At 42.8% G+C, this 9341-nt stretch overlaps 1 long non-coding RNA gene across 1 annotated transcript; it reads right to left on the reverse strand.

The window, feature by feature from the left end:
• Positions 1–3920: 3920 nt before the first annotated feature.
• Positions 3921–8877, reverse strand: LOC115599183. The gene is made up of 4 exons (XR_003988189.1): positions 8816–8877; positions 8274–8429; positions 7051–7267; positions 3921–4016 (listed from the first exon to the last, which is right to left on the reverse strand). It is a non-coding gene; the product is annotated as an uncharacterized LOC115599183 (long non-coding RNA).
• Positions 8878–9341: the final 464 nt, after the last annotated feature.

The raw sequence follows: 9341 nt of genomic DNA on the forward strand, positions 1-9341 counted from the left end.
TTTTTTTTTTTTTTTTTTTTTTTTTTTTTTTTTTTTTTAGGTTTTTCTCTTTTTTGGGTTTTTTGGGTTAGAAAGTCTAATATAACTAGTTTTCCAGACTGTCTCTACTAAATTCATGCACCCTACCAAAAACCAGAGAATCTATGTGTGTGGCATGCTTTAAAATCCACTATTAACCTGGAGCAACAGTCCTGTTCCAGGATATGTGTCCAATTTTAATTACCTGACACAAACATTTTCTGCAGTTCATCTCATGGGTTCCACGTGTCCTCAGCTCTCACTGGGTTTCATAAAGCTGAGAATGATTATCCCTGATAGGCTTCATCTGTCTCTTGGGATGGTACTTTTGAGCTGGGCATTGCTGGAGTTCAGTTAATTTTACCCTTGGTAAAACTTCTGCTTGCTACATATGAAAAAAAGAAAAGGAAAAAAAAAAAAGTATTAATCACTAGGTAAGAGGTTGGGAAAAAAATCAGCATGAAGGTAATTTTTGGTGTGGTTTGTGAGGCAGGTGAAAGGAGCAGCTGGACCAAGCACTCAGAAGCAGGCAGTGGAGGGCACAGGAGGAGCCCTGGGGGGATGCTGAGGATGGGGCAGCCCCCACCCAGCCACTCACACCAGCAGCAGCAGCAGCTGGGGTGGCTGTCACAAAGCTGAGGACAGCAGCAGAGCTGCACTCTGTGACCCTGTGACCAGTAGGGCCAGGGAGCTGAGAGTGCTCTGAGCACTTCAGAGAAGATCTTTAACCTTGGAATTTCTTTTATGTTGGTGGTGGTTTTTTGGAGGGTTTTCTTTTTTTTTTTTTTTTTTTTTTTCAGAAGAGTCAGCATTATTTCCTTCATGGTCACTGCTGAGCAGTACATAAATCCATATCCATACTGTGATTAATGGCTCTTTAGTACCAAAGGAAGGATTTAGATAATGCTTTTAATCACTGTCATACTTCATAAATTTCCCGCTTTCTTTTCCTGTCTCCTGTGAAGTTTCTTCATGGCAAAACCTAATGAAAGCTGCCACTGGGTGTTGGATGGATTTGCAATGAACTTCAGGTGATGCATACCATCCCTTCATCACATCTTCCCATGGAGCTACTGAAAACTGAGACGTGCAGGTCTGTGATTCTTTGTAAAAGTGTAAGGGGTCAGGTTGTGCCCATTTCTGATCCTTGGCTGAGGGAAAAGTTGCAATACAGAAGTCAGGAGTGACCCAATGGCATAGACAGTGATGATCTTCCACAGCTGAAGGCAGTAACTTGCTTTCTGGCTCACAAAGCGATTGACACCTCCTTTGGCTTAGACCTTCACTTACGTATGGGAATCACCTCAGGATGGAGCTGAGGTTTTGTAAAATATGAAAATGCAAGAAATTGCAGAGGGCTGAGTGTTCACAGACTGGCTTATTCCCATGTATCATCAAGAAGCAGCCTCAGACACAGCCGTGGGAACAGTCCTGCCATGCCAGGCTGGGAGAGATCCCCATGTGCCCCAGGCCACCCTGCCCATGGCCACCCAATGCAGATGGCCAGTGGCCATCCCATGGCAGATGCAGCCTTGCACACGATGCCACTGCAGATCAGGCATTGGACTCACACACTCAGACACAGCCAGACATGGATTTATCTGGCCTGACTTTAGCCTCCCCACTGGAATGACAAATTACCCTCTGGTCTATGCAGCAAGGAGAAATGTGTTTGCAGTGAGCAGCTCAAAGCAATTTATTTTCCATTACTTTTGCATTTCCAAAGCAATGTTTTGTCCATTGAGGTAGAAAACATTAGGATGCCAAAGACAGGGCAGTCTCAGGAGGGATCTCTGAGTGCTCACACCAGAACGTGCCTTTGTATCCAGCATCCCTCTGGCTGAACCATCATCCTCCTTGGGGCTCCTCAGACACATGGGATGGGGCCATGATTCCCTCAGCCTTTCGCTCACTGTCCAGTGCCCTGCTCAGGCAAGCCAAGGGTGCTGCAACACATTTATTTAATTTGAGACTTGGACAGGACTTCTGCCCAACCAGTTGGTGGGAAGAAAGCTCTCAGTCTCACTAATAAATGGCAATGTGTTTTTTTAGGGGAAGTCAGTACAGGAAGCTTCCCACTTCTAAAAAGTTTTGTTATGAAATTCCTGGTTCCAGTTTTAGTTTTTGCATTGGTCACCAATGTTCTTGTGTTTTCAGGGAGAGCCAGAAAACTGTAACTGTCTTACAAGCCACACATGGAAATTATTCCATTCTAAATAATTCCTTTTATATTAAAAATCAGTGGCAGAATGTTTGCAGAGTCTTTTGAAACCTCTAAGATTAAGTTTGTTGGGTGGTTTTTTTTTATTAAATGTAGGTAAAGAAAGGCATGATAATTATCACTGAGAAAATATTTGCTAAAACCCAAATTCGTCACTAAAGTTTCTGATCCTCCCCTTCTTTATATTCAAAAGCATGTCTGATTGACTTAAAGTGGAAAGCCATTCTGAAACTCTAAACATTTATAACTGTAATTGCATTTTAATATTTGATATGCTTTTTAAATGTGGAGAAAGTATTTACATCAATGCTGAGCCTGACATAATATTGCCATCCCTTACAATCCATGAACTGCCCTACAGGAGCTACTCATGATCTGAGATGGACAGCAGTGTCACATTTTATTCAAAAAACATGAATCATGAGTGCCTTTGCACCAGCCTGTAGAGCCTGAGAATAGATATTAACTGCAAAGGCCAATGTCCTCTGTCCCAGGCTTTCTTTGGTGCCAGATCAGGTCAAATCTGTGTATAGATTGTAATGAGGCACAGCCAGTTGGGGGAAAATATAGACAAAGCTCCAGTAAAGCCCTGGGTACCCAGGTTAGTATAGAGGTGACTTTACAGTAAAAGGGCTGCAGGTTGGTCTCTAAGTACACTTCTGCTCAGAAAACACAACAGGTAAAATAAATACCTTCCCAGACAGAGGATAAAATGCTCCCTGGCACACAGATCTACCCCTCCCCTGATGCTGTGCCAGGCTGGCTCCCCAACACAGCCCTGCAGGACATGCAGTGTGCCCTCTCCCCCAGCACTGCAGAGCCCCAGGAGGCTCTTATGGGGCTGGTGCATGAGCCCCTGCAACACAGCACTGGGCTCCTGGGGGACAGATACAAGCACTCCCTCAGCTGACTCCAGTGGCTTTCTAATCTATCAAAGGCAAACAGTTTAGACAGATCTTTATAACTCTCCTAAGATTTTTTTTTTGCATTAAAATGGAGTTGAAGCTGGTGGCCTGATTGCACCCAATAATGACAACCAAGAATGTGTCCTGTCCTTGTAGGCTGGAGTGAAGCAACACCAACCTTGGAGTAAAGGGGTAAGCCTGATAATCTCCTTCCAAAAGCTGTTCTGTGCAATTCCATGGGTTTAGGTCCTACTTCATAATCTGTATGCCTTTGACTCCGCAGCCAATAAAAGCTGGCTCTGATCTTGTAAGTGGGTTGGAGGTTGCAAGAGACCCCCCCACATGGGCAGCTGGCACATGAACTCCTGCTTTGACCCCTGCCACATTACTGCAACCTCAGCAATGCCCATCCCCTCTGGGTAATTTTCTGCCTTGCAACACAAGAGGAGGTTTGGGGGTGTCTTTGAAGGCAGAATCAAAGCAGCAAGGAGACAGTCACCCTTGATTCCTTAATGGACATTTTCCCTGCTAGCTCCCCTCCTGGCTGGCTCTCATGCCATGTAGCAAACGCGCTTCAAAGCACTGCCACCTCCACAGCCACACTTCTGGCCAGCCAGCTTTGCTTTTCTCCCACTGAGCTATTGCTCCTGCTAAGGGAGGGACCATCATGGCTGCTCCCCTGAGTCACCCTCACCCTTGTGCATCCTGCTTACAGGCAGTGTTGGGGTGGGGGGGACCAAGGGGACACAAACTCACACTGACCCGCCCACCTTGGTACTTTGAAGAGCAGAAATGGTCTTCCTTGGTTTAGAAACTTCTGAAAACATGTAGAGGAACCCATCTTCCTTGTTGGTGTGGGGCAGCTCTTGATTCTGTGAGGGAAAACAAAATGCGCATGGTTTTTGGTCAGCACTCCTTTCCTTTTGGCTGCTCTGGGGTAGGAGGGTTTCTGATGTTTAAAGTCTTTGTGTAGGGATCATTTCTTTGATATGCCATTGTATGGGGAGCTTCACTGGGAAAAATACTACCTTAAAGGCAAAAAAACATTAATCATATATGATTTTATAAACTGAAAATTCAGATCAGCTGGATATTTATAAGGCTGTGAGGGATTTCTGAACTTCAGAAGTGGCTAAGAGGGAGCCCTGTGAGAAATGGCCAAATTGGGCAGACAGCTGAGGAGAGCACAGAGGACTTCTTGGGCTGTGTGACCTTGTGAGAGCACAGCACGGAGCTGTCCTTACCAGTGATGCTATGTAAGGCTAAGGTTACCTATGGGACAGTGTTGGAAACAGCAGATTTGAGTCCAGATGGGGCAGGATGGGGACTAATAGGGACAATATAATCTGGGATCCTTTGTAAGGAACTTGGGATTCAAGAAAGGAGGTATAAGGGCAGCAAAAAAAGGAGAGCTGAGGAATGGAAAAGGAGAAATAAGGTGTGTAAATCATAGGTATGATGCAGTTTTAGGTCCCTGCCAGGGATGGTCAACTACTGTTGTCTAAATGAGGAGAATAAACACAGCCTGTGGTCATGCCCACACCATATGTCACACCTGCTTCTGCAGTCACAGCCCCAGGAAGGGCCATCATGCACCTTCTCCAGGCCTGGCAGCATTGACATATCCACCACTGCTTCGTGGCAGGTTATTTACACCTCCTTCCTGACAAAGTCTTTATTGTAACTCTTCACTTCTTACAGAATTGCTATCTTGGCAGAAAATAGAAAAAAAAAGAAATGAAAATTCAAGATCTGTCTGATTCATATTTGCTTGCAAATAATAAGCACCATGCAAACACTACCCAAGCAGAACAGAGATTTATTTTTAAGCATGTGAGCAGTTTAAGGTCATTTACTTAAAATTGCATTCAAGAAACAACAGTGATGTTTCTGCATTACTTTCTCCCTTTAATGCCACTCTGCATTTAATCTGTCTCACTGTTCAATAGAAATAGCTTACTCCTACGTCTGAATAACTGGTTGGGTTACAGCCTGCATCTCAAACACCATCCTGTCACCAGCAATGAATGTCATTTTTAGAGCTCTCATTCCAAAGAAAGGTCAGTCACTATTTTAAACAGCAGAAGAAGAAAATAGTCAGTCCAATGGTCACTCCTATCCTTCTTCGGCTTTTACAGAGGAAAAAACAATTGTCATTGTGGGAATGGAATTTCTAATATTTAAAAATAGTTATACAGAGTAAACAGAGTCTGGCAATGAGGCTTTTTTTCTCAAGATGAGATTATACATTTCTGACAATGGCACAGTAGTGCTGTGAAAGGACATCAGATAAGAAATGCAGCTGGTTGAAATAATCTGAATTTCAAGTTCCTTGCAAGACTTCCCAGAAGAAAAACCCTTTCTCCAGAAAATAAGGATAATAAAAACCTCAGCAGATGAGTGTTAACTCAAGACTACCACATACACTCAGCTTTGACTTTACAGGGATTTATCTAATTTATGGAGAAGTGTCTTTCTGGCTCTGCTATATTTAATTAAAAAAGACAAGTCCCTTCAGAAAGTGCATCCCAAAGGCAGGGAATAGTATTTTTGGTTCCTCACCCCTCCTCAGTGGCTCTCTAGGAAACCTATGGTGTCAAAGGTTGGGTGTCAAGAGGATGGGCCCAGAACCTTCTCAGTGTTGCCCAGCAATGGGACAAACAGCAATAGGCAGAAATGGGAACACGGGAAGTTTCATCTGGACAGGAGTAAAGATTTTACACTGGAACAGGCTGCCCAAACTGGCTGTGATGTCTGTTTCTCTGGAGATATTCAACCTGTACAACTGTACAACCCTGTACAACCTGCTTTAGGTGAACCTGCTTTAGCAGGGAGGTTGGACTAACGTGATCTCCAGAGGGTCCCTTCCAACCACTACCATTCTGTGATTTTATGGAAACAAGCCCTTCAGCCTAGACCAGTGTGGGGCCACATGAATACCACAAATGGGCAGTAGCCAAAATGCATGTGGAAATTAGTGGCAAATGGATTTTAAAATTATTTCAGTGAGCTGCAGCTGAGTTTCCTTTTGTTTGAGATTTGGCAGGTGGAAGACCTCCAGTGGCTCCACAATTACTTGCTATCCATCTTTATTGAAACCTTCTTAGCTGAGCTAACTTACTGGCTTTTCATTTGAGGTTTTAGCATTTAATTATTTTATTTTTTAAAAAAACTTTCTCCTAGAATCCCCTGAGGTTTTGAAGGTGATGATCATGAAATTACCCAGCACTTACCTCCTCACAGAAGAGACAACGTGCAGTTGCATGGCCACTGGCAATGAAACATCACTATGAATTACTGTCAGCTGTTTTTGTGGAGTTTTTTGAGTGAAAGTGTGAGAGGAAGATTTTGTGGAAATGCTCTATCATTGCAGTTTGGGTTGAGAGCATATGGAGGCAAGCTTTGTGAGATGCAGAACAGAGTTTGTTATTCACCATATAAAATAGTCTGCATGAAAAATAATAATTCAAGAAAGAAAACCATCAAAGTTGTACTTATGGTGGTGGCATACACCTACTTCTTTCTACCTAAACTAAAAATACTCATAAATTAACTTCATAAACCTGAAGAGAGAGGAAGAAAGGTTCCATTTTGTGTAGCTTAGAAATAATTTGTCAGGAGTCAGGGAAGAAAAGGGGAAAAAAGATGTACAGCCTAATCTATCTGATTTTTCTGTAAGATTATTTTGATTTTGCATGACTAAACCAAACAAACACCTTACAGTGATATCACTTGGAGCATGAAAATCAGCAAATGTCCTTGAAGCTTCTTTGAGGCCACTTTCCCAGAAGGAAATGTCCCTCTCCTGTCTCCAGCCCAAGTGAAGTAAATCAGAACTAGAAGAGATTCTTTTTGCCGTATTGGACATCAGTTGAAAATCAGCCTGGCTAAACTATATAAACCAACCTTATTTTCTGTGGATGCTATTGAACAAAGCAGGTGAGGACATCTCAGTGGGGGAAAACATCAGCTCTCCTGGAGCTCTCATCAGGAAAATAGCTTAGCTCAGCTCTTCAGGGCTTCATCACTTGCCAATGGGATGCTTTTCCCCCTTTGGTGTTTATACAGAGCTCATCCAGTGCAGATGTAATATCTTCATGTGCAGTATTCAAATAAATTATATCTGAAAATGAAAACATGATTATTGCAGGGAAATTCACAACATTTGCAAAGATATTTGAATTCTGGTTGAGAGCTGTCTCTTCTTAAATACTTCCACCTCTTTTTCCTATAGCATATCATCATTTCCCTTACATTATTCAAAAATCTGTACTTAAATTTCTCTAGATACAAATAGCCACTCAGCATACTAGACAGTGTAGTCAGACGAGATGCTGACTTTATTTGAAATACTGGCATATTCAGTATGAAAAATCTATATTAGCAGCTATCATTTAGTAAATAAGTGTTAAGCAGAAAAGAAATTTAATGCAGACCAGATCCATTTCTACTTAAAATTGCCTTTTGTCTGGAGCTCAGATCAGCAAGTCCCACAAAGGTGAAATGTGTAGAGGTGACACCACCAGCTCTGACCCATGAAACAACTTCCACCTGCTCCTGCTGAGCAGTCTGAGCAGGGACTCTGGAAAAGGAGAGCAGAATTTAGCTCTGGATAGACTTTACAAAGCAATTTTACTCTATTTCATATTGAAAAGCCTTACTACCATTTACCATGTGATGCCTGTCTATCAGTTCAGTAGTATTAGAAGGCTTTATTGTAGATCAGAATAACAAATACAGCAAAAACGTGAAAAAATGACAGCCATATCCAGACTGAGACCAGACTATTGCCCCTAGTTGAGAGTATGTGCCAATGTTTTGTGAACCATCATTACAAAACACAACTGAAGCAAGCTGGAAGAAAACAGCAGCCTGATTCTGGTGTTTAAGAAAGCCCTGGGAAAGGAAAAGAAGAGGAGAGCTGGTGAGCTGAATCAGCATGTGGGCTGTGGCTGGAACAAAAGGATTCTTCAGTTCATGCCAAAAATACTCATCAGTACTGCTGCTTTTTTAAGCTTAACTTTCGTAGGTGACTTTTCTCGTTTCTGAACAGTCTTGTGGGAAGCCTCATGGATTTAAATCTGGGTGGCTGTCAGAGCCCTCATTTTCTGCTCACTTCAAGGGTTTACCTGGAAAATGATCTCGATCAGGCAATGTGGTACCCTCTGAGGCTCTGTCCTGCTGCAGGACCATCCAGGGGCTCTTCTCCAAGGGACTCCTTGCTTCTAAATACAGTCCAGACATTTCTCTTCCTCTCTCATGTCCTTTCTCAGTGCTGGCACCTCCTGAAAGACAGTTCAGTAAGATCAGCATGTACTGAAATCCCAGCTGCACAGGTAGCTTCCACCTAGGTAGGATATGACCACAGTCATCCTGTGTGTTAGGTGACTCATAATGCAACAATATGACTGAAATGACAAAAAAAATGCCAGATGACCAAGGAATATTTTTCTTTTCACATAATTAGGCTGCAGGACTCATTATTTCAGGGAGACACTGAGTCCAGAAACTTAACAAGCTTCAGAAGGGTCAGGGCATATATATCACTAAAAGGGGAAAGCTAAAATCCTCAGACAAAAAAAAATGTAAAGAATTTCAGGTTTAAATGAATATTTAAGAATTAAGGACTAGAAAGAGGTTTTCCAGGGAGGAAAATAGGACACCTACCTACCTCAGAAACCTCAGCAGCATGACTGACCTCAGAGCTGAAGAAATGGGGGGGTCTGATATCCAAACTGTGCTGCTGTCCTTCACAAGCATTATGTTTCACTAATAGAGAAGTGTCTGTGATCAGTAAACCAAGTAAGAAACAAGCAAAATGCAGGAAGTCTACATGTAAAACTAATTATTTGAAGGTATAGATAGGAAAGTGTGCATGCCTAAGTTCTCACAGAAGGAGGACTGTACCCATGCTACCTATGGCCTTGGCTGGCTGTGTAGCAGGGGAAGCAGCCCCAGCAAAACCTCCTCTGCCATTGTGTGCTTATGACCTGGGCAATATTTGTGCAGTTGTCAATGTCATGCACAGACCAATTTCTTTGTGCCTTCAGTAAGCCTCACATCATTGGCATACATCAGATTCCTGCCACCTGTCAGCACTGCTCACTACTTGTAAAAGTCAGGAGGGTTCCTTGAGAAAATCCCTTGCATGATCCTCCTCCCAGGTTAAATGTATAGGTGACCCCATGCCATGTTTG

Source organism: Calypte anna, chromosome 14, assembly GCF_003957555.1.
Source record: "Calypte anna isolate BGI_N300 chromosome 14, bCalAnn1_v1.p, whole genome shotgun sequence".
Taxonomy (NCBI): Eukaryota; Metazoa; Chordata; class Aves; order Apodiformes; family Trochilidae; genus Calypte; species Calypte anna.